At 35.2% G+C, this 26,284-nt stretch overlaps 1 pseudogene; it reads left to right on the forward strand.

The window, feature by feature from the left end:
- The window catches only part of LOC105809642, a 43,536-nt pseudogene extending 25,068 nt beyond the window's left edge, over positions 1-18,468 (forward strand).
- Positions 18,469-26,284: the final 7,816 nt, after the last annotated feature.

The raw sequence follows: 26,284 nt of genomic DNA on the forward strand, positions 1-26,284 counted from the left end.
TTTTTTGCAGCATCTTGGATGGAACTGGAGAACATTATCCTAGGTGAAGTATCTCAGAAATGGAAAACCAAACACCGTATGTTCTCACTAATAAGTAGGAGCTAAACGATGAGTACACACGGGCACAAAGCAATACAAAGGACATGAGAATCTAAGTGGGGAGAAGAGGTGGGGTGAGGGATAGAAACTTACCTCTGGGGTGCAATAAACATTATTTTCGTAACAGGCACACTAAAAGCCCTGACTTAAGCATTATATAAGGTATCCATGTAGCAAACATATTTGTACCCCCTTAATATTTTGAAATTAAAAAAAATAAAAGCAGATATAATTAATTTGAGCTCATTCTTCTATTTAATCCACCTATAAGCTAGTGTTTCCTTCAGTCTTTTAATCAGTGGTGAATGATTCAGTGGTGAATCAGTGAATGGTGCTCTTTAGCCTGAAAAATTACACTGTAAATTAGTTTTTACTAATATTAGCTAAATTGACAATAAGAATTAGACGAATTAAAAAAAAAGCATGTAAATATATAAATGTAAAAGTGAATGAATGAGTGAATATAGAAACAAACAAAACTTAACAAAAAAACCCTGTGTGAATGTTCAGCCTTGCCACTCCAAATAAGGTTACAATTTTGGTGAATATAACAGTCTGTTGTGATGTACAAGTCTTATGAAAAATCCATATTTTCTGTTTTTTAACAATTTTCCTTTGTTCCTATTGAAGCATTGTTGTTCCATTTAATAAATTTTAGAAGACCATATTACAGGGTATTTTAAAATGTTTAAGACCTTCCCTGAAGAAGCTAGTCTAATGAGAGGGGAAGATAAGTTTACAAATATACACAGCTCAAGAATAGGTGTTCAAGGCATTATATTAGAGAGGAAAAAGCTGTGCAAAGTTATACAGATTTAGAGAAAAGAGAAAATGCATTTACGCAATGAAAGATGTCATGAGGTAGGTGGCATATGGTGGATATATCAAAAGAGAATGTGATATTTAGAGAGAGATTAAGAAAGGCACCCTAGGAAGAGAGAAGGAGGAAAACAACACCAATGTGGAAAATCATGCTTAGGTTACATCACATTCTCCTATGTCTCAAGAGTAGGACTTGTGGAAGCCTAGATCACCAGAACCTTTACCAAACACCTTTCCTGATTTAAGTAGCATTCCTCTATGAATACCATTGTTTACTATGCCCTCTAAGGTTTTATTTTAGCTCACTACCCCAGATTCTTCTCTTATATCTTCTCTTCTGTGCTCACACTATTTTCTCTCTCTCTCTTTCCCTCCCCCATCCCCCCTCTTCTCTTTCTCTTGTTCTCCCTCAGGATATACCTTATTAATTTCACTTTCTCAAATCTGCTAAGCTCTTTCCCATACTTCTGTCTGGAATGTTTATATCCATATAATCCCCTACCAGCCTATCTTACCTTAGTTAATTTTTATGTTATTAGCTACTATTTCTTTCAGGAAATCTTCCTTGACACGCCAACTTGGGTACTTTCTGCATGTATCCATCCATCAGGAATTTACACCCCTATAGCATTGTACTAGTTAAGGTTCTCCAGAGAAACAGAACCAATAGGATATATATAGAGATATGAGAGGGGATTTATTAAAAGAATTAACTCAGTATGAAATTTTGGGGGCTGAGAAGTGCCACAATATGCCTGCAAGCTGGAGAACCAGAAAAGCCAGTACTGTGACTCAGTCCAGGTCTAAAGGCCGAAGTTGATGTTGTAACTCTCAGTGTGACGCCGAAGGTCTGTGTACCTGGGGCGCTGCTAGTACATGTCCTAGAGGCAAGAGAACTTAAAGTTTGGATAGCGAAGGGTAGGATAAAAAGGGCACCCCAACTCCAACAGCTCCAAGGTAGTGTGTGTGTGTGTGTGTGTGAGGGAGAGAGAGAGAATGAATTTGTCTTTTCTCTGCCTTTTTTGTTCTATCTAGGCCCTTAGCCTATTGTATGGTGCCCACCCACCCACACTGTGTGAGTGTTGGTCTTCCTTACTCAGTTCCCTGATTCAAATGCTAATCTCTTCCAGAACACCCTCACAGATATAGCCAGAAATAATGCTTTACCAGCTATCTGAATATCCCTTAATTCAGTTGACATTTGAAATCAACCATTGCAAGTACTCACCACACTCTTTGCAATTATCTGTTTTCCGAACTGTATCCTCTATCAACCTGCAAATGCCTAAGAGCGGGAGCACTATAGGTCTTATTTCTACACTACCTAGCACTATGGTTGCCAAGTAGTGGCAACCAGCAGTTATTGTTAGGTCAGGCCAGTGAATAAGTGAGCAAATAAGTACTGGAGAAATTAGCATCTTAATGCACTGAGAATTATTAAAGTATAAATATGGACTATTCAAGCCAAGAATAGGGACAGTATTATAGGCTAGAGGCCCTGAACAGACTGGGGCAGCTGAAACATCTTTTTGATTAGACTCTAATGACTAGTCAGTGAGATATTTATTTGGATTACAGAATAGAAGCAAATGGTGAGTTAAAATGTGAGAAAAAGAGATTAGTAGGAATATATGGAAAGAAAAAAAAATCCTTCCATATTTTATGTCAAATAAAGGCATACTGAATTCCAAGACTTTGACCAAAAAAATGATATCAGTTATCCAGCTGAGGAAAAAAATCAATAATGGAATGCATTTTTAAAATAACAATTGTATCAACTTAGCTGGCATAAATAATAGCTGATAGTGATTAGTGAAATTTTAAATAAACTTGTTAACTATTATTTTGAAAAATTTGACCAAGTTTTTATTTTACATTTGTATTATAATTTTTTTTTTTTTTAAACATTAGTAAAAGGAAACCTACATGTGAAACTGGAAACAATTGATTTATAGCTAAACTGGAAAAGTTCTGTCTTTATTTCTGAGTATAACTAGATGTCTAGATTCTGACTTTTGGCCAAGATAGGAGAGTTAAATTTAAGATAAACTGTTTAGGATCAGAAAATCCCTGGAGACTTTGTGAGTAAATTTCTTTACTAATGGTTTCCAATTGACCTAACTGGTTTGACAAGCCTGGTTTGATAACTTAAGAGAGCTTAGCTTCTCTTTGAGCTCTCTCCAAACCAAGGTTCCTTGCATAGATCTTGATGGTACAAGCCAGAGATCTACAAAAGGGCTGTTGGGGAGCTTGCACATGGGATGTTTCTTGGACTTCAGATGGTATGGTCGTTCATACCCTCTTTCTCTTATTGTACCATATTTTTTGCCTTAAAAATAAAATCTTTATATGGATGTGCCCTGAATTGGTATGTAGAGAATCCAAGCTTAATTTGGAAGACTGTAACAAAGATTTTGAAAATATGATCATCAGTTTTACGTATAGTACTAAATTAGACACAGTTAATATTCTGAGAGGCAGAAAAAACTTAAAACAGTTTTGACAAATGATAAAATTAGTCCCATACATGAACAATGAATTTTGGTAGTATATGTAGGAGTGGTATATGTAAGAAAACGTGTATGTGTGATTTAGAATAATTGCCTAGGAATAAAATTGCCTGGGGGAAAATATATATAATAGCAAAAGGTTTGGCTACTTCGACATAAATTTTGCCTTTTTCTTTGTCTATTTGGGGAAAACAAGTTTTGGGGCAGATGATATCAGTACAAGAAAGGTATATTCTAAAATAAACTAACATTCTTATCATGCTGAGTTACCAGCAAGTAATTAAAGCCTTTTGATTTCCAGCTGCTCTGAGACTCTACAGATGAAACACTGACATAAGTGGAATAGGATAAAAGTCAAGAAAGGGTATAATAGGCCCAGGGCTTTTCTACTCCTGAAAAAGACATGAGAAAAGTTCAAAATTCCTCCTTAAAGGAGAATAAGAAAAACTCTGAGTTAAATTAATATGTGGTAGCTAAGAGATGATATTTAGTATGAACAATGTCGTGCATTTGAACTAAGGTAAGGGATTAATGTTAAGCTTCTACTGTGTGTGAATCACTGTGCAGGTGCTGGAGGAAAAAAAATAAGGCACAATTCCTACTTTCAAGACAGTTTGTCTAGTGAGGGTGGCAGGCCAGAACGAAGTATGCAAAAGGTCTCGTTTGGGTAGTGAGGATTATGGAACCTCTTGAGAAATAAAAATAAAATACTAAGCCACCCAATTGACTGAACAGACCCCTTCCTGGTCGAGGGGACCCCAGAGAAACCTTGAAACCGAACTCCCAGCCATGACAGGATGGGAGATCAGACATGCCTTCTTGAAACCACTCCCTCGCTGACCGCCATTAGGCTTTCTTCCTTAAGGGTTAAACAGAACCAGCCTTTGGAAAGACTTTCTCCACCATTGATTTCAATCAACCTTCTAATGCTACCCGTCCCTTTTAATGTTTTCAGCACCACAGCTAACCAGCATTTCCTCCTGATAAAAGGCCACTGACCAGGGAGTGTTTCTGACCAGTCTGCGGAGTATATGCAGTGAGGGTTTCTGTGTCCTCTGCTTCACCTTTTGATATCAGAGGGCCAAAAACTCCATCCTCAGATCATGCTAAGGTGCCATTTTCTGAATATAGATCCCACTAAGTGGCATGAAGCTCAGTTCCGCATGCGCATGTTTCTCCTTTTATAACCATTCATGATGACTCCTGCAGCTTGTTAAATATGTACATTCGGCCTCCCTGCTCAGCATAAATTCCTGTTCCCTTTGCCTTTCCCTCAGAGTACATGCTTGTGGCTTCTGCTCAAGGCTATGTTTCCCAGCCTGTGAGAATGTCCACCCTGCAGGCTACAACTCTTTAATAACAGAAATGAAGTTCACCTTTCCAAATACATGAACCTCTCATCTTCAGTTGACATTCGTCAATGATGATACAGACTCACATGGAGAGCTTAAAACGTGGATGCTTTGGCTCTATGTCTGACATTCTGATGTAATGGGCCTTATGTTTTGTTTTGGTTTTTTTGAGAAAATAATTTTTCATCAAAATAAGCATGCATGTATTGAAATAAAATGAAATGTGTTTTGTAAACAGACTTTTAATGATCAAAACTGTAAGGTTTGGAGGAAAATACCGAAACAGACATTCAACTCAAGATTTAGATAAATCCAAACAAATAAAACTTGAGAATAATTGATAAAAATTGTAATTGTACATTTTAATAAACCAGAAAACCAAATAAAAGTGATAAATATATCCAAAAGCTTGGAGTATGGAGTTGGGGATAAACCATATGATTAATTAGCAATTATCAGGTTATATTCTGTGGAATATTACTTTCATTGGATATTCAGAAATGTTACGAGAATATAGAGATTTTGTGATTATTAAATTTAGTAAGTATCATGTTAAATAAACAGTTTATTTATTATCAGACTTCTCAGAGACTTTACTTTTGTGAAAAAGAATGCTACTTTAACTTTGGAAGGCCAACGATTAAGGAATGCTACCTATTTTGGAGAAGAGAGCTAGACAGCAAGTTGTTGTATTTTTCTAGCCCACCTTGTGCATCATATGACACACTTAGCAAAGTTGGTGTCATAGGAAAGCTGACACTATATTCAAAGTATGCAGCCCAGGTACTGAGGCAGCTTGATGTGATCCACACCAAGGTTCTCAAATGAGAAAGTCCTTTGTGCCTTACAGTTCATATTCCAAACTTGCTAATTCTGAGAGATATTGTTTAGTTAAAAAATAACTGTGCTTTACCCATTGATAGAATATTTGATGTGCTTTTCAAACTTAGTGTTGTAGAAAGTGGCTTTTCCTTTCTTTTCCTGAAAAAAGAGTGAAAGAAAAATTTGCTTCTTTTTTTTTTTTTTTAATGCTACAAATGTACCATCACAATCTCATGGAAGCTACTGAAATTGAGAAGGTTCAGCCTTAGATAATAGATACGATTTTCTGTCTTATGAAAATAGCACCATGTCAAGATCATGGGCAACTATGAATTAAATGCATATGAAAGATCCACAATTACTTTCAAATGTGACATTTGATAGCAGGAGCTTTTCAAAAAATAAATAGGGCTATTTAAGAAGAATAAAAAAATTACATAAATATCTTCTTAATGTAAATGCACATTCTTTCATACTCCTGTAATTTATAAGAGTTACTCATATGCTTCTTCAAGGTTCTTACTATAATTATTAGCCAGAGTCCTAACTCATATAAATGGCAAAGTAGCTTAATAATGAAGATTTCAGGCATCAGGCTCACCTGGAATTACATTTCAGTTCTCAAATTTACTAGCAGTATGTTTTCTCTATATTTCTATTACAAAACTTTAAAAAGGCAGTAATAATAATTAGGTCTATCTGGAAGTTTGACATAGAATAAGTTTCATTTCAGTTAGACATGAGGAATAAATTCAAGAGATCTATTGTACAACATGGTGACTAGCTAAAAACAATGTATTGTGTACTGAAAATAGCTAAGAGAGTAGATTTTAAGTGTTCTTACCATAATAAAAGGATAAGTATGTGAGATAATGCATATGTTAATTAGCTCAATCTAGCCATTCCACAGTGTTTACATATTTTAAAACGTCATGTTGTATGCCATAAATATGTATAATTTTTGTCACGTAAAAGTAAATAAATATATCAATAACACAAATAAAATAAAAATAAATTTCTAAAAAAGAAAAAATCTAAATTGTCTACCAGAGTGTTTGACAAGGTAAGTGCTTGACAAATATTAGGTATAATTATAATGTGGCTGTTGTATATTTCAGTGCTGAACTGACTTTAATTTCTAGTCTAGTATTAGAGCTACAGTACTTCATAATTCAATGCATCCTTTGTTTCTTCATAAAGATGCTCAAGGATTTATCAAAGATAGCTATAATACGACACCCCTGTACATCACTTCCAAAGTTTTTTTGCTCAAAGGATTCTTAGCTGTAACTAAATATTCTCCTCATTTTAAGTTGATCCCTGTTTGCTTTTCTTTTCTCTTGCTGACCTTTTGTGAACTTGAGCTATTTAGAAAAAAGAAAAGACAAAAATACAAACAAAAAACTAGAGGAGTTGATATTGGTATTAATTATATCACTTCCCAGCGTACTCTTTGGTAAGTCAAATTCCTGAAATAATTTCTGTCATTTTATCTTAAAATGAGGTGGCCAAGGCCACACCCAGGTTTTAAAGTGAGGTTAATCAATACAGAATGGAGGATGCTTGCACATTCTCATCTTTTCTGACTTCATTTAGCTTTGCCTACCATGGCCTGAATTAATTTTTATCTTTGGAACTCCTTTAGTTACCCCTTCCTTTTTCTTCATTTGCATTTTTGCTTGCTCTATTAGAGTTCATTATTTCGATTTTATAATGTATGTGAATTATTTTAGATTTTAAAATTTGAGTTCATGTAATTCCATCACATTGTCAGACAGAATTGAGATGGTTTTGAGTCCTTTCTTCAGTTAATCAACAAAGGATTTAGGATAAAAAAAAGCGCCTCAAAACTGAAGTTTTCTATGATAAATTTGGCCCTGTATTAGAAATTGCACGTATTAAGTGTTGACTATATGCCAGACAGTTTGTAGTGATGATCTCATTTATTCCTCGCACAGATTCTATGAAGAGGATGCTGTTATCCCCACTACTCAGGCGAGGGAAATGAGGCCCAAGAACAGGTGGTAAATATACACGTGGACTTTGGAGGTAAGGCCTATCTTCTGCCACAAGCCATGTTTCTAGTCACCATGAGACATTATCTGTTTTCCTCCCTTCGGCTGCTTCTTTCTCCCTTTCCTGCCTGAATGCTAACTTCTTTATTCCCATCTTTTCACCTTCATCCCTCTATAGGATTCTTTTATTTCTGTTAGGACATAAAGGAGTCAAGGATGAAACACACAGGGACCCTACATTCAAGTAACTCACAGGCTCATTTTTAAATTTAATCGCATACCATAATACATATAATTGGAATTCTCTAAATATTTTTAAATGAAAAAATGAGTAAAACATGAACTTCAATTTAAAGCTTCAGTTCTTCCATCTCTCCTTTTAGTTAAGTGGATACTAAGGTTATCATCATATCTTTTGGTTTTTTTTCTTAGTTTGGAACTGTCTCAACTCAGCATTTTATTCAATACCAGTTTTCTTTTTGTACTCAAATACCTTTATTTTATATTATAAAGATTATGGTGACATATTTTAGGCTCTATGTAATAAGTGTCTAGATGAGAGGAAGAAGCACCAGTTTGGCATACTTTCAGAATAATTTGGTGGGGAGATATACATTTAAATTAGTCTGTATCTGATAGTCAATGTCAGCAATTGTTTTATGGAAGTGACTAACATTGTGAAAATATAAAATTTAAAAATCAAATTTTATGACACCTCACCTAAACAAAACAAAAAAAATGTTATTCTGAGAATTATTTTTTGAGTGAATCCAGAAAGAAAGAATTGGCACAGTTGAAATAGGAGGAACAAGTGATAAATGCTGTTCCTCAACTCATTGATTAGTTATTTCCACAGAGAGAGGATTTAAAGTGTTAAATATTAAGATTATAATAAACATTCTATTTTGAACTTCTATGGTTCTTTTGAAATGTAAATGAAAGAAAATGATTACTTACATATAAATTAATTATATATTAACACATCAGAAACTGATGACTCAAATTGAGAAAACACATACTGAAAGCAATGAATAAAGATGCATCTTTTCACAAATCATGTAAAATTCATGCTTTGGGCTTTTATTTATTTATTATTTTTAGTTGACTGATTTATTTCTTAAAAGAGCTTCTACTAGTCATTAATAAATTTTCTGCAGTATTTTTTTAAATTTTTAGTTAATCCCAATCAATTCATATGCTGTCTAAATTGAAAGCCACTTGTGCCTTCCTAGAGCCTTATAAAACGTGAAACATAAATTTAAAAGTCATGCAGACTCAAGTTATAGTCATAATCTTTCTTTTTTGTTTTCATAAAAAATCAATTTATCCAGTTTTAAATAATTTTTTCTCTAGTATTTTGAGATAAACAGTAGTGTGCACTCAGGGGGCTTTTCCGAGACTTTAATTCATAGAAAACTTTGGGAAGACAAATTTTTTAAAATCAATGTATCTTGTGTGCCTGTTGATATTCAGCTGTAAAATACCTGTATTAACTTTATTTGTAATTCATATAATTTGTGATTATTTAGAATAATTATTAAATAGAATAATTAGATTTAAACACAAAAAGATGTGTGCAGACACATGATTATACTTATCTTAAAATAAGGTCATTAAATCTTTGATTAGCTTATTTGTTTCTCAGTATAAATATCAAGTGAAAATTTTTTATAGAAAAGAAGAAAAAAAAGAAAAAGAATGTAAAGGCTCTGCCTGTCAAAAAGCACATAACAATAATTATTATGATTTGTTGACAGCAAATTCTGTAATAGACATTGTGGTAAGTTCTATACTTCTGTATTCTTATTTGACTCTCTCCCTTTGAAATAGTGGCTCCGTGATGAAATCAGGATTTTGCACTTTGATATTTTTATAAGCTTGTCCACCAGTACTATATGCTCACTGTTTCATAGTCAAACAAAAAGCCTGCTTGAATTCCAGCTAATTTTCCTTTCCTCTTAGATAGAAAAAGGAAAGGCCAGAAGTCAGCGATTTCTTGTCCCCTGCGTCCTTGTGAGAAAATATTAAGATACTCTCTTAAGCCCCTTCCGAAAACGTCCACTTAAGTATCATCAACCAGGAATGTGTCACATAGTCAGACTTAATCACAAAGAGGCGGGGAAATACAACTTTTTATGTGAGCACTTTGCTACTACAGAAAAATCAAGATTTTAATAGTAACAAAGAACTGGGAGAATGTATCTTATATCAACCAAAAATCTAGATCATAAAGGAGAGCTAGGATTTAAAGCCAGGTTTTCTAATGTCAAACCCAGGGCAGATCATCACTACCTTACAGAACGTCACTTGGTTTCTCTGGCCTCAGGCACGAGGCATAACTCAGAAAAATGAGACTACCATAAATACATAACTATTTTATAAATGTGATAAATGTCACAAATGTTAGTATATCGATTGGGAGTGGAATAGTAAGGGAAAGCTATATAAATATGGTGGGTAATAAACAATATGTGAAGGGCTTTTTTTTTCTTAGTTTATTCTCCTGATAATTGAAACCTTATAAAATATTCCAATTTGCCATGCTGACCCTAGTTGACTGAACTGTAGCTTAACTGTCAGAGAACATTGTGAATTGTCAAAAATGAGAGAAATATGCCATGTAGATATGAGAGACAATTTATTTTAGGTTCATGAGTGAAATCTAAGGCTACTGCAGCAATGTTGATTTATTACTCTTTTCATTCCTTATTTTTATAGACCATAGAAACATATTTCTGCAGAATTATATGAGCAAATTTATTGTAAATGGTCAAATTGTTTGTGGTTTTATCATTTGATTCCTTCATCCTACAAACCCATACTCTGGACTTTAATCAAATCATGACTCCTGTAGTAGTTGAAATAATTACATGATCATTGGAGATTATTTAGGTTTTAGGGGGCCCCTTATTTGAAAATTAAGGAGTTTCAATATGATATATTGATGAAGTATGCTAAGAAGCAAAACAATGTCATCTGGAATTAAATTAGCTAAGTACTTCTCAATTGCAGATGAATACATTAAAAAGAAAATCACTTGTTAAGAATATGGTAGATTAGAAAATTCACTTACAGTGTTTACCTAAAAAATATGAAGAAGATAATTCAATTAATGTTGTCAATTCTAAAACCAATTTATTTTATTTAAGGAAAAATAAAACATTTCAAGCACATGTTAAAATTTAGAAATCTACTACATGTATTCATTTATGCTATTCCCATGTTCGAGCACTATTTCTCTTCCAATCAATAGTCTTACATCCTAACAGAGAAGAAGTCCACACTATATCTATATATTCATATCTATTCTATTCACACATAAAATTCCAGAAATTTTCTATTAAATAGATTGCAAGGAAGGACCTGAGGCAAGGAGCACGTGCTGTTCCTCATAGTTATGTTTGTAGCATTTTGCACGGTGATTACATATAATAGGAACTCAATAAATATGAGTAAATTAATAAATGAAAATATTAAAGGAAACTGGTGACAGATTTTCTGAATAGATGTATTTTACGATATTGAAAAGAAGAAGCACAGGATAGCCTAATCATTTCAATTTTTTGTCTGTTTAGTATGATTTAAACTATCATACGTTACCTGATGCTTGAATACAACTTACATTTGTTTATGCTTACATCTTGAAAATTCTTTTCTTTATTTAGTTGTCTATAAGACTAGTCAATTTGATGAAATGGGACTTACTTTAGGTTTTATTATATTCTGGTTCAGCTTAAGGACAATAATGTTTATATTTTTATATTTGTTTCAAACCTTCTAACCTAGACAATCAAAAGCAAGACAGCTGTACATCTGTTGCCTACAAAACTGTGAAGATTCATTTTCCTTCACCATTGAATGTCATATCAAATAAATAGGCTGGGAGTTTATCAGTGATAAAGGCACTCTGTTTAATGCAATGGGACAGTCTCTTAATTTGAGTACCTCGCATAGTGTCAGCTAAATCTTCTCTGCTGATTTAATTAGAAAGAGCTTAATGTTAATTATTTTGCATCTAGATTTTTGTAGTTTCACAGATGAAATATATATGTATATATATACATATATATATATAATCCTTTTAAAAAACAACAAAAAAAATCCCAGTAATAAAAAGTTTGCGTGGTTTCTAAGGGTGTGTAAATGTCTTAACAGCTAATGAATTATTCAACACTGTACATCCTGGGAAGATGTACAGATTTTAATGAGCCTCCCTAATTTGGTTTTCATACCAAATTATTTTATTTTATTCCAAGTTGTTTTTATTGAGTAATTTTCATTAGAAAAATTTATTAATCAATTTGCCATATCTTGCGAATAAGGAAAGCTAAATACTTAGTAAGTCTCATGGTTTTGGTGTAAAATTTCTTCTACAGATAAAAATTGTCTTACCGTAATCATTTTACTGCCCTATCTAAATGTAAGCAAAATATAAGTGGAAATCTCTTCAGTTTGGTCATGCTTTTACCCAGAAGCTGTATGTCAAACAATTACATAGTGCTTAATTTTAAATATGTGTCAACACTCCAGGCTATTTTCCTATGCCTCACTCTTTGAGCTTCTTGGCTCAGACAAAGCTCAGCGAAGGAAACCACTGGGTATACAAAGCCATGCTTCATATTTTTTTTTCACAAGGACAGAAAATGCCTCATATTCCTTTTATTGGCAAAGTGACATTGAGATGTATTTGGATGATTCTAGCTACTTAATACTAACGTTAAACATTTTTTAAACTCAAGTGTACTTGTGTTTTGAAACTTTAGACCACAGATTTCACTAAAGTGGTAAGGGATGCACTAATAATATTAAGACCAATAAAAGAATATTAGTAATCCTTATTTGTCGTTTTACACACACACACACACACACACACACACACACACACATATATATATTTCTCATTTAGTCCCCCCAAGAAGCAATCCTGTGATGCTATGATGTAGGAATATCATTTTCTCCATTCCATTGATGAAACACTGAGGTAAAGACAAGTGAAGTGACTTACCCAGGTTGTATCCAGCAGTTTAGTAAAGGGGTAAAAAGTCACCACCACCACTGCCCCCTGTAAACCATATTGAGAGTGCATTCTATTAAGCTGAAGACATTATTTTATTTTTTCATTGCTTTAATTTGAGTAAGTAAATTGTGTGTTTCTCTAACATCCGTACAATAATTCATGTAATATTCATCAAGAATCTTGCTAACTTATACAATGTTGGTTGCCTCCTGGACTCTAATTATAGTCTATTTGAGAGTTTTAAAAATAGTTTTCTCAAAACTTTTCCAAGTATGATTGAGGCAGGCAGCCCACACAATTTTCAGTGGGATTTTTTTCTCACTTTAATGGTGGGATTGTTTTCTATAAGAGGACGGAGTAGAGAGACAGAATTACAAACATATTGAAGCAATAGTTTACAAAGAAATATACCTGACATTTTATCATAAAAATTTAGCTTTAGGCTTTTCAAGAATTAGAAATACAGAACCAAAACTTTTTAAAAACTGTTTGACTTAATCTTAGAAATTTATTGCATTTCTTTATTTTCTTTGTTGCAATTGTGAAGGGAATTGAATCTTTGATTTGGTTCTCGGTATGACTGCTATTGGCGTATATCAAAGCCTCTGATTTGTGTGTATTGATTTTTGTATCCTGAGACTTTACTGAATTCATTTATCAATTCCAGGAGCCTCTTAGTTGAGCCTTGGGGTTTTCCAGATATAATATCATATCATCAGCAAATAGTGAGAGTTTGATCTCTTCTGTTCCCATTCGTATGCCTTTAATTCCACTCTCTTGCCTAATTGCTGTGGCCAGGACTTCCAGCACTATGTTGAATAGAAGTGGAGATAGTGGGCAGCCTTGTCTGGTTCCAGTTCTAAGTGGGAATGCTTTCAATTTTTCCCCATTCAGTATGATGTTGGCTGTGGGTTTGTCATAAATGGCTTGTATCATTTTTAGGTAAGCCCCATCTATGCCTATTTTGTTAAGCGTTCTTATCATAAAAGGGTGTTGAATTTTGTCAAATGCTTTTTCTGCATCTATTGAGAGAATCATATGGTTTTTGTTTTTGCTTCTGTTTATGTGGTGAATTACGTTTATAGATTTGCTATGTTGAACCATCCCTGCATCTCTGGAATGAAGCCCACTTGGTCATGATGGATTATTTTCTTAATAAGCACCTGGATTCGGTTAGCTAGAATTTTGTTGAGAATTTTTGCATCTATATTCATAAGGGATATTGGTCTGTAGTTTTCTTTTTTTGTTGCGTCCTTTCCTGGTTTTGGTATCAGGGTTATGTTGGCTTCATAAAATGTGTTGGGGAGGATTCCATCCTTCTTGATGTTGTGGAATAATTTCTGCAGGATAGGCACCAGTTCTTCTTTGTAGGTGTGGTAAAATTTGGGTGTGAAACCATCTGATCCAGGACTTTTCTTTTTTGGAATGTTTTTTATTGCTGTTTCAATCTCAGTCCTTGATATTGGTCTGTTCAGGAATTCTATTTCTTCCTGGTTGAGCCAGGGCACATATATAAAAAGACTCTTTTTCTACTTAGAATGTCTGTTCACTTGACTTTCATGCTTGAAACACTGTAAGAGAACTACAGTCAATGCCGTCCTTGAAAAAAACAATCAGTGTTTCAAACAATCTGTACATTCAGTGAAGCTGTGTTCCAATCTATGTCCAAATATCATCAGTTAGAATTTAAGACTGAGGCTTACTTGTGGATCGACAGCCAGTGTCAGATCTAAATTAAATGTTATTGCTGTTAGTTTCTTGAGTCATCATTTTAAATCCCACTGAATCAAACCAACAGGGACAGTTTTTCCAGCTTACTTTTTAAAAAAATCTTATTTCTGTGCTTCATAATATGTTATATTCACCATTCTCTTTTCTATTTAAATGATATATATCCTACTCCTTTTTGGTTGAGAAATAACAAATGAATAAATACCTGGCCTTTTGTGTTTCTCAGCCTCTGCTGATAGGGACTTTCTCAAGGGTTGATGAAAAAGTCTTTTTAGATAACATACTAAATGGTCAAATAAAAATGAGGAGAAAGCAGAGTCACTAAGGTGGCTTCTGTTTTATTGATTGTCATATGAACATATATTGTTACTTGGGTCTTTTCTCCTGTTCACAAAAGCAAATCAAAACTTTGACATTTTATTGTAGAATAATACCATTAAAATGAAAGATTAGATGGTTCTAAAGGCTTAACACCCCATTATGATGTATCAATTTAAAAAGATTTTAAAAATAAATAAGTAAATTGCAACAACAATTAAAAACCCAGGATATTCTATGACTGAAGAAAAAAACTAGCCAATTAGTGACGGCTATAGCAAGGAGAAAAGGAGGGAATTTGAAGCACAAAAGATCAAAATGCTAGTTCTTTTCTTTTTATGAACATTTCTAAATTTTTCCTTCATTTTTTTTTCCCTACCAGGAATTCTTTGGTTGCCAGTTAGAACACAAAAGGATAGAAAAGACCTATGTTCCAGTGGTAACAACAAGAACAGACAAAATAAAATAAAAATCATACTCTTCTATGAGGGTAGAGAAGAGCTGTGGATTCAAGGAAGCAAAATGAAATGACTTCCAGAGAGAAACAAGCCCTGCAGAGAAGAGGAAGGACACCAACAGACACTTCTATCTGGGGCCGTTGCCAAGGTGGGATTCGGACTGCCGTGCCAGGACTGAGGGCAGTGAGGGCTCAACCCCAGGGGTTACTCCTGTGCTACTGAACATAAGCCAAGGCTGGATGAAGATAAGATCTCACTTTTCTTCAAGAATACCACTGGGGAGTGGGGGGCAGGCAGAAAAATGGCCTTGAGGCTCCTGAGAGGCAGGAGAGAGGAGGCATGCTTACTATTTCATGATGTGGCTGTGGATTTCACCCAGGAAGAGTGGAAGCTATTGAGCCCTGCTCAGAGGACCCTGTATAGGGATGTGATGCTGGAAAACTACAGCAACGTGGTCTCCTTGGGAATTCCATTTTGCAAACCAAAACTGGTCATTCTGCTGGAGCAGGGGGAAGAGCCCTGGACAGAGGAAAGAAAATGTCTGCCTAGCCCCTATTCGGTAGGTCCAAAACCCGAAATTCAGCCCTACTTCTCCTCCTCTCTGGTCTGCTGCAGTCAGCAGTGCCAACATGTGCTACAGGCTCACCACCTTCGGGTCTGCCAAGGCTTATCTGCAGAAACTCTCCAAATGGCAGATCTCTGCCCAGTAGATCAGAAACAGCAGCAGCCACCACTCTCTTATCAAAGCTTCTGGAGGGACAGAGTGGAAGGTCAAAATAGAGGAGAGGGCTCCAAATCCTTTTTTGGGAGAATAAGCAAAAGAGTTACTTTAAGGAGCTTTTCCATCCCACCTGCAGGTCAGCTAATAGGCTCTGTGGAAGGCAATACAATGGTAGAAATAAAACTGAGCTCAGCTGAGAAGGCAAACCCTGTAGAAACAAAGAAAGCATTAAAGTGGGTAGAAATGCAAGGATTTGAAGTAATCAATTGTGGAAATTGTGGGTTAGGCTTTAACCAGAAGTCAGTCTCTTTCCCTCATCAGAGGATTCACTCAGGAGGAAAGCCTCATATTTGCAGTGAGTGTGGCCGAAGCTTTAGCTACAAATCAGCTCTCACCACACACAAGAGATCACATACAGGGGAAAAGCCTTATCTCTGCCCAGAGTGTGGACAAGCTTTTAGCCAGAAGTCAAACCTAGTCACACACAAGACGGCCCACTCTGGGGAGAAGCCCTTTGTCTGTGAGGAGTGTGGACGAAGGTTTAGACAGAAGTCAACCCTCGTCAGACACCTCAGGACTCACTCAGGGGAGAAGCCCTTTGTGTGCAAGGAGTGTGGGCGAGACTTTAAGGATAAGTCAAACCTTTTCATACACGAGAGGATTCACACATGGGAGAAGCCTTATGTGTGCGGGGACTGTGGGAAGCTCTTTAGAGCTAAATCAATCCTCAACAAACACCAAAGGCTTCATTCAGTGGAGAATCCTCATTTGTGCGGTGAGTGTGGCCGGAGCTTTAGTCAGAAATCATACCTCAATAAACACAAACGGACACACTCAGGAGAGAAGCCTTTTGTGTGCCAGGAGTGTGGGCGAGGTTTCCGTGATAAGTCAAACCTTACCACACACCAGAGGATCCATTCAGGAGAGAACCCATATATGTGTGCTGAGTGTGGGCGAAGGTTTAGTGTTAAGTCAGCTCTCATTACACACCAGAGAACACACTCCGGAGAGAAGCCTTATGTGTGCACGGAATGTGGGCAGAGCTTTAGCCATAAGTCAACTCTCACTTCACATCAGAGGACCCACTCAGGTGAGAAGCCTTTTGTGTGCAAGGAATGTGGGCGTGGCTTTAGACAGAAGACACATCTCATCAGTCATCAGAGAATACACTCGGGGGAGAAGGCTTACGTTTGCACATTGTGTGGGAAAGGCTTCACCCAGAAAGCAAATCTAGTCAGGCACAAGATGGCTCACTCAAAGGAGAGGCCCTTTGTGTGCAGGGAGTGTGGACGTGGCTTCATCCAGAAGTCAGTCCTCATAAAACATCAGAAGAGAAGCCTTACGTGTGCAGAGAGTGTGAGTGGGAATTTAGTGATAAGGTAAGCCTCATCACACATCAGAGAGCACACTAAGGGGAGAAGATTTGTTCGCAATAACTGTGGAGAAGGTTTTATGCTGAAGTTACACTTTTTAGACGCCAGAGGAAACACTTGTAGAGAAGCTGTATGTACAGAGAGTAAAGGCAAGGCTTTAGCAATGTCACACATCCTCACTCAAGAAAAGACAACTGTAGGAGGAATCTCATGTGTGCAGAATGGACTTCAGAGGTATGTTGTTAACCCTTGCCAGAGAACAAAGAGACCTACACATACCAGGCAATGGTTCTCAACAAGAAGCAATTTTACCACCACCATCCCCATGTGAAATTTGGTGATGCCTAGAGACATTTTATTGTCACAACTGGGAGGCTTTTGCTGGGATCTAGTGGGTAGAGGCCAAGCATGAAGGTGCATATCCTATGATGCACAGGATATCTCCCCACAACAAAGAATTATCCAACCCTGCAAGAAGATCTGCACCCTTTACGGGCAGCTTTGGCTCCAGGACCCCCTCACTAGCTAAACATTTCTTGGACTGTGCTGAAGCTGAGAGCCTTTCTACCCAACCATCCTTCCTTCGCCTCCTCCTTCATGTCCAGGTCTATGACTTTTGCTGCCTTCTCTGACTCCCTCTCTACACTTTTCTCAAATACAATCTCTTTCACATCTGATCCTGTCTTCTTTCTCAGAAGACTCAAACTGTTATACACAATTGCAAAAGAAAAAGAAGAACTTTCCAATGAAGCACATGATGTTAGCAAAATTAACTATCGTTACTGGAACAGACCCACACCATAGGCTTCCTCATAGGATTCCTTTAAAAGGAAACCATGGTGTTAAAAAAAAAATATTTCTGCCAGTAAATGTGTAACCTAAATCTTGTCATGAGGAATCATTAGACAAACATAAATTAAGAAATATTCTACAAAATAACTGCCCTGTATTCTTCAAAAATATAGATGTTAAGAAAGACAAAGGCTGATTAACTGTTTTATTAACAGATTAAAGGAGACTATGGAAGCATGACCACCTAATACAATGCTTGATATAAGATTGGATCCTGGGCAGAAAAAATATAGTTACAAATGACTATGGGTTAGAGAGTTTAATAAATGTTAAATCATGTTAAATGCAGTGTGGTTATGTAGTCACATTCTTGCTCTAAAGAAATACGCAGTTGAGCTCTTAGGGGTGAAGGAACACTTCGACTTACGAGTTGTTCGTAAAAAAAATGGTCTCTAAGTGTTCATAGAAAAAATGTATATATAAATATAAACACATTTTCGAGAAAAGAAGTAAAAGGGAGAAGGGGGCGGGGAGAGAGAAAAATGAAACAAATATAAACCATTAGTAAATCCATTTAAGAGGTATATGAAAATGCCTTATAATATTTTTTGCAACTTTGCTCTATGTTCAATATTATGTGAAAATGAAAACATTAGCAAAAAAGAAATAAAAAAAAAGACAGGAAGTAAAAGAAAGGGAGATAGGAAGGAAGCTCCTGGGATTTGGGGTTGGTTGGTGGTTGGAATAATCACAAGTAAAATTTGGTTGGAGCTGTAACAAAGCCTGGATTAACCCAATTCCCAAAGAAATCAGAAAGATTGACCCATACCCTAATTTCCAGATAGAAGAAAGTGCTTGTGGAATATCCATACATTAGTCTCTAACAGTTCTTTCATATGCAGTGTTCTCAATATAATTAAAAATTACCAGATATGGAAAAAGGTAGGACAATACAATCTATAATCAAAAGAAAGTAATAGAAGTAGACCAATAGGTCACCTACTTGATGGAAATAGCAGCAAAAGCTTTAAATAAGTTATTGTAACTATTTTAAAGAATTCGGAAGAAAATTGGTTGGAAATTTCAAAAGAAAAATCAAAACCCCAAGAAAAGAATCAAATAGGAATACTCATTGAAATATACAATATCTGATTCTTTCCTCCAGGGTTGCACATACAACAAAATAAACTGTCATGTTTCCTCTATTTCTTTCTGAAATAACTTTCATGGAAATTCAAGCAAGTGATTTAAACGAACTCAGAAATAGCATTAAAAGGGAACCATTACTTTGAAAGTTATTCATTTTCTTGATTTTAAACTGGGAAAAAGAATGATTAAACCCTAACCTAGTAAACTATATTATGAAGCAACATTAAAGTTAATTTTTTTTCTCAACATTTTACCCTAAATAAAAATTATATAACTCCTCTCAACTCTGCCACTTGCTTCTCAAGCTGATATGCTTTAGTAATTCTTATTTAGAAATGTTTTTATTTCCACGCATGTAAATTGATGGACACTTGTTTTTTTTCCACATCTTTGCAATTGTGAATTGTGCTGCTATAAACATTCGGGTGCAGGTGTCTTTTTTATAAAGTGTCTTTTGTTCTTTTGGGTAGATGCCCAGCAATGGGATTGCTGGATCAAATGGTAATTCTACTTGTATTTCCAAATTTTGAATAGAATATTTGCTTTCTCTTGAAGCATTTGCCTAAGTAGTTCTCTTTTTCATAGATAAATTAATAAACACTTACCATCTTCTAGACCTAGCAAGAATCTTCCCTCCCTCCGTCTCTCTTTTTCTCTATCTCTCATTTTCTCTCTTTCTCTCTCTCTGTCTCTCATATGTTTTGATCAGCCTTGTCTCTCCAATTTGGTAAATACAATATTTTTGTGACTTTGATTTCATAGGAGCAATAATTATTACAAATAAAAAAATTCACTGTTCATTCATTTTTATTAATCAATATTCTCATATTAAATTAGATGGCAAAACTATGGGCTGGCTGGATATGATCCACTTAGTATGGGGATTAAAATGGGTAAAATATCTGGGAAATGATTGGTGTTTCTTATAGAAAATCCTGTAATGGGTATAAGAACAAGATTTTGTACTCCTTTCTAGTGTTCTTTGACATCAGAGCCATGAGCTGAATCAGTTTTAGTTCTTTGTGCTAGTGTGAAACAAATAACGTTTAGTGGTTTAGGGTTGTCAAAACTTAGCTATTTTTTCCCTTAGGCAGAGAGCATGAACGTACATGACTATCTTATACTATCCCAAATAAAATTTGAAACGGAATTTTACTTATCACTTTATACACATATACACACACTCACGCACACACACACACAAAACAGCCTATGATTTAAGATTCTTCTTTTTTTTTTTTTTTTTGAGACAGAGTCTCACTGTGTTGCCCCGGCTAGAGTGCCATGGCGTCATCCTAGCTCACAGCAACCTCAAACTCCTGGGCTCAAGCGATCCTCCTGCCTCAGCCTCCCGAGTAGCTGGGACTACAGGCATGCACCACCATGCCCGACTAATTTTTTCTATATATTTTTAGTTGTCCAATTAATTTCTTTCTATTTTTAGTAGAGACGGGGTCTCGCTCTCGCTCAGGCTGGTTTCGAACTCCTGAGCTCAAACAATCCACCTGCCTCGGCCTCCCAGAGTGCTAGGATTACAGGCGTGAGCCACCACGCCCAGCCTAAATATGGCTTTTTAGATGGTATCAGGAAGCCTTTTCCCAGGCCAGATTTGGTGCCTAAAGCATGCTAAATGATTCAATGAGGCCCACTTAGAGCACTGTCTGTATAGTCTCCCGAGTATGGAGTGTGCTAGAAGAAAGCATTGCCCTAGAGTCACTCTCTGCATTGAAAGAGAAAGCATAATAAAAATGACCTCCTAAGTAGGTTGGTGGCCAAATTATTATGTAGTGTATAAAGAAGGAAATATTTCTATTAAACGTCAGAGCCAAATTAATGGGAGTAAAGAAAGGGATAGAAAATTAGAGAAAGAAAAAAATAATAATCTTCCAGGAGAATTCTTTGTGCTTTTAAGATTAGAATCTGTTAAAAAATACATATCAGTGGTGCACAAAATTCAAACAATACCCGTTCTTCATTTTCTGCTGACACGAATAGACTTTGCACATTTTTCTGTAAAAATTGAATGCTATTTTAAAATGGAATGATTTACCAAAGTCTTTTTTTAATTAGAAAAACTAATGAAAAACATAAGAGAATAAAAGGGATCCCGTTTATAAGACTGAGCATGCTCAGAATGTCAATAGCCAGCTCACTCTCAGTCTCAGAGAGACAGAGGTGATGGTCTCCCAACAGGACTCTCATCTTCTCTGATGCCCCCCATCTATCTTTCACAGAACTCTTTGGCTCTTCTTCCTAAACCATACTGACTCCTAAGTTCTTTCCAAATAAATGCACTCGAGACCTTCTAAAATCTCATCTCCAATTTATTGCATGACCTCTTCTTACTGGTCTTTTAAACTTAGTTGGCTTTCCAGTCTAAATGATCTACTGACCTAGAAGAAAAAAAAAGATTTGGACACTGTGAACACTTAATTAGAACATTCCAGAATTATGGTGATTATATTTTTCAAACAATCTTTATTTATGATTTTGTGGTTGAGGTTTGAAAGTGAAAATTACTGACAGCCTGTAAATTCTCCCCATGTTCCAAATTTAGAAATCAGTAAAATTATGGACACAGAAAATATACACTTTGTCTAACTTTTCATTTATGACATGCTTATGCTCACTCAGCCTAGTAGATTTTCTGTTAGGTTTTAGTGCTATCCTTGTCACTAATTAACCATATGATAGCGGCAAAGATGAATCTCTCTTTCTCTCATTCTAGGTATGTTTCCCTTTGTGTAAATATTGCTCATACCTTTCCTGAACATTCTGTGAGATTATAAAAAGGCTCAAATATAGTAGAAAGAGAAATAAAATTACAGAGTTATGGTTTAAGCTGTCAGTTATGCCTATTAGTTGAATAAACTGTAAATCACTTAATCTGAACTTCTTTTTCTTCATCTACCAAAGCAGGAGTTGAGCTAAATATATGAGAAACACTTACACAGTAAAGCCTAATACACACACACACACAAAATGTGTGTGTACATGTGGGTGTATACACACACATACACACGTACAATATTATAAGGATTGTTTTCCATATATGTTGTCTAATGAAATATATTTAAAGTTTTGATAAAATATGTTCACTTTGTGATAAAAGTTAATTTATGTTGTAACTGTATCTTAGAAATATATAGATTAACATCAATATAATGTTTTATTGCTTAGAAAATATGCAAACTTCTCAGAACTTCAACTATTGGTGGGTATATGATATGGTACAAAGAACATGAAATATGGAATAAAACCCAAGTTAGACTAAAATTTCTGCATTCAACTAACCTTAGGAGTTTTTCTTCCTCTGTAAAATGGACCCAAATGACTACTTCTTAGAAGAATTTGATGGAGTCACATGTATGACAACTTTCTGAAGTAAAATCACTTGGCTATTTAAGGTTAACAGCTAGCTAGCCTTGTTCAACGTTTTATAATACATGGTTGGATGTTCTGAGCTTGACATCCTTTCATCCCTCCTTTTCCCTGTCCAATCATTCATTCCTGAAACAAAGTCCAGAGGAGTCATGTGAGCACAGAGCACTGGGGGATTCAAACTGGGTCCGGTTGAAACTTCTGAAACTGAAATGATCCAGAGTAACTATAAGCCAAATACTAGAGACTAAAAAATAGAGAAGTGGTAAACATTGTTCTCAAAGTGAGTAGTCTGTGAAGGCTGTCCACCAAATATGTGACTTACATTTTTTTTTTTTTTTGATTGCCAGACTTAGTGTTGTTTTAAAACTTTAGAAGGGCTTTTCTCTCCATCTGGTAGGGAATGTGTGCTGTAATATTTTCATAGTGTCTTTATAAAAATCCAAAGCAGAGGAAATGTCAATGATGAGATGAGAAAGAAAAATACAGTCACATAAGGAGTGGTGGCCAATTCCTTATATGATTTCAGAGTTGAATTTTTCACTACAATCAGCTCTGGTGAGATCAAGTGTGTTAGGGGACTCTTTCTTCCTACCCAGGAAGACAATGTTCTCAATGTTCGCTGTGCACTGTGTTAAAGATCAACAGGCAGGACAACTGAGATTATTTAAGATGTTGTGACTGGCCATCACTTACTCAGTTTAGGGACTTTGAAATCTTGAGAGGGAAGCATTTTCTTTCCTAGTAGTAAGAGACCCAGCATGGCCAACTTGAGTGAGTGGCCACAGGTAAAGAAAAATGCTCTCTGCAGCAGTACCATCCATTATCAGGAAACTGACACATGGAAAATTCAGGTTGAGCCATTACAGGAAATGCAGAGGGTGACTTGACCTTATTGACTGCCATGTCTTTGCCCAGAGACAAGTTACCCAAAGAGCACTGATTAGCCTTTAGTGCTCAGAAGACACTGAACTTCAAATTCACACTCTTATACACTGTTGGTGGGACTGCAACCTAGTACAACCTCTATAGAAAGGAGTATGGAGATACCTCAAAGGGCTAAAAGTAGAATTACCATTTGATCCATCAATCCCACTACTGGTTATTTACCCAAAGGAAAGAAGAAATTCTATAAAAAGAATGCATTAGAATGTTTATAGCAGTGCAATTTACAATTACAAAGATGTGAAAACAACCCAAGTGGCCATCAACACATGAGTGGATTAATAAAGTGTGGTATATGTATACCATGGAGTACTACTCAGCCGTAAAAAAAAAAAAATGGTGAACTGATACTTCTTGTATTAACCTGGGTGGAACTGCAGACCATCCTTCTAAATGAAGTATCACAAGAATGGAAAAACAAACACCACATGTATTCACCACTAAAGTGGAACTAAATGGTCAACACTTATGTACACATATGGAAGTAACATTCATCGGATGTCGGGCAGGTGGGAGGGGGGAGGAGAGGATGGATAAATTCACACCTAACGGGTACAATGCATGCTATCTGGGGGATGGGCACACTTAAAACTTTGACTCAAAGTGTAGAAAAGCAATTTATGTAACCAAAATATTTGTACCCCGTAATATTCTGAAATTTTAAAAAAAGAAAAAAGAAGCATGAAGAAGGTCATGAAGGTAATGAAGAATTTGATACACATGCCAACAGCATCATTAAAACACCTAACAGTCCATTTCCAGGAACTGCATGGCATCTTGGAAGGCTGTCTCTATGACTTTCTGGTTAAGATTCTGAACATGGCTTTCGGGTGAAAATTCTGAAGATAAAACATGATAAATAACAAATAGTAACATATGCCTTCTATGAATCTATGAATATCTTGTTTTGTAAGGTCTGTATTTGAAAAATATTTTAGAGGAAAGAGCTGTTTTTGTTTAATGTGTGTCTTCCCTATAAACACATATCTCTTTTTAGGAAAGATCATGTTCATTTAGTTAGCCACTGTCGCAATGCCAAGCACAATGATTGACACAGATTAGACTCACAATAAACATTTTTTTAATTGAAGAATTTTGCTATGTATCCTTGGGTTGGATGGAGATATTTGTTTAGCGTAGTCCATAAGGTGTTTTAAAAGGTTACAAAATTCAATGACTATTCTTATGATTTGGGAGTTGGCCTCCATTAGTCTAGGACTGGACCAGAGTCTGGTATTCAGAGCTTTCAAGTATTTAGGATTTTATATTACCTTGAAGAGCTATACCAAATAAGATAGTGGCATTGTGGAATAGACTATTGACAACTTTTGGGGGCAATATTTTATTATTTTTAATAATCTATAATTTAACAATATTCCTTACTTGACCTACAATATCTCCAATATCTCTAAAAATCTTTTGACTATAAATGCATTAAAAGGTCTTAATTTGTTTTAATTTGCAAAATCTTACTAAATTATAGAATTCATTCAAGAGTTATTGAACTCATTAAGTGCCATGCTTGCTGGTTATTGGAGAAAGGCACAGACTCTACTACAAGAAACTCATAAATGACAATATATTGTATTCTTGAAAAATGCTAAAAGTGGATGTTAAATGTTTTCACCACAAAAATGATAATGATATGAGGTAACACATTTATTAATTAGCTAGATTTAACCATTCTACTTATATATATCTATATATACTTCAAAACATGTATTTATTATACTATACATAATAAATATATATAATTTTATGCCAATTTTAAAAGTAAATTAATTTAAAAAAGAAAACAAAATTAAAACAATAGCAACCATAGAATGTTGTTCATCAGGCACTATCAGAAGAAATTTACATAGTTAACTCATTCAGTGTTCATACAATCCCATGATGTAAGAAGTTTTATATTATAATTGCACTTTACGGTAAAATATTGTACTTTACAGGTGCATACACAAAGAGATTTATACTATATGAATATTATGTTCATTAACAGACAAGTAAACATGAACAATGTAATAGAATATGCTCTATAATAAACATTTGTGAGCTCAGGCAAGATTTGTTTTATTATGTGAAACCTTGCCTATATCTTGCAATATGACTGAAGAGTTTGCAAAGCAGAGAAATAAAGTAGAAGAGAGGATGTTTCGAGAAAAGAAAGCAGACATTCACAAAATTATTGAAATTTACTTCTGCATCATATTGAGTCATTGATAATTGCATGACAAGTCACATGTTTTTAAAAGGTCACTTTGTTGAGAGGTGACTCAGACAGTAAAGATATTTGAGGAAGAGAGATAAACTGGGAGAAAAGTAAAATAAGGAAAGGAGGATGAAAGTTCAAACTAAGAGAATGGTCATGACAGTAGAAAAAAGAGAAAAAAATCAACGTTGTATAAGTTAAAGGCATAGTACAGCTGATGTGGACAATTATAGTTCTATGTCAAAGAGTTAGAAAAAAGGAAAAGGAAATAGTTTCTTACTGGGACAAATAGTGGAGGTAGGGACCATTAACAAAGACGGGGAATGCAAAAGGATGAGTCAATTTTGATGAAATATAAGTTTTGGAACATCTGAAAAATTCTAAAATATCTTGAGTGTCATTTATTTGAAAATGACATCAAATTTCTGATCTCCAAATCCACTCTTGTTGTCAGTGTGGAATCACTTTGCCATAATTTTTTTCTATTAAATATGACCTAAGTTTATTTTCCAATGTATTAATAACTATTATATGTTTACATTGAAGTAAACCTATTGGCACTTGTCTTCC

This window comes from Propithecus coquereli, unplaced genomic scaffold (genome assembly GCF_000956105.1).
Source record: "Propithecus coquereli isolate 6110/MARCELLA unplaced genomic scaffold, Pcoq_1.0 Scaffold198, whole genome shotgun sequence".
Classification (NCBI taxonomy): Eukaryota; Metazoa; Chordata; class Mammalia; order Primates; family Indriidae; genus Propithecus; species Propithecus coquereli.